The sequence below is a fragment of the Trichosurus vulpecula genome, chromosome 2 (genome assembly GCF_011100635.1).
Source record: "Trichosurus vulpecula isolate mTriVul1 chromosome 2, mTriVul1.pri, whole genome shotgun sequence".
Taxonomy (NCBI): Eukaryota; Metazoa; Chordata; class Mammalia; order Diprotodontia; family Phalangeridae; genus Trichosurus; species Trichosurus vulpecula.
Window position 1 is genome coordinate 53,955,180 of NC_050574.1, and position 827 is coordinate 53,956,006.

An 827-nucleotide genomic window follows, 5' to 3' on the forward strand; every position below is an offset into this window, starting at 1 on the left:
GATGGAAGAGATCTTAGAGCACAGACTGTCAGAGCCAGGGTGCACATTAAAGACTGACTAACTGGTTGGACGTTGTGGGGTCAGGGAAAGGCTGAAGAAAATTCCCAGAACGCAGACTGGATGACCATTAGCATGAAACAGGTTGGATTTAGGGGGAGAGACAAGGAGTCAGTGACCGAGCTGACATAGGCATGGGAGGGGTCCACAGCTTGGTCTGCATGGCCCCCCAGGGAAGAACTAGGAGCAGGGTAGGAGCTGCAGAGGTAGATTTAGGCTGGATGTAAAGAGAAATGTAGGGGCGGCTAGAGAGGGCAGTGGGTAGCGCACTGGGCCCGGAGTCAGATAGACTCATCTTTCTGAATTCAATTTTGGCCTCAGACACTTGCTAACTGTGTGACCCTGGGCAAGTCACTTCTCCCTGTTTGCCTCAGTTTCCTCATCTGTAAAATGAGCTGGAGAAGGAAATGGCAAACTGCTCCAGCAGCTTCGCCAAGAAAACCCCAATGGGGTCAGGAGGAGTTGGAAAGAGCTATGCCCGAAGTGTTCTAGGCTGACTGGATGAGTAATGAGCGCGCCATCACTGGAGGTATTCAAGGCGCGGGGAAGGTGCTGCACCACCTCCTGCTCCCGTGCAGGTGGCTGAGCCGAATGAACCTGGCAGGCTGACGAGTCTCAGGCTCCAGGCGCCGCGCCTGCGCACCAACGCTGCCATGCGCCCCACCCTCGCCCTGCGCCCCACCCCCTCGCGGCAGTCTGTAAACAATCGCCTCGTGGGCAGAACGCTCCCCGCCTCCGGCCGGTGCGCCTGCGCGGGAGCTGACGCGTGC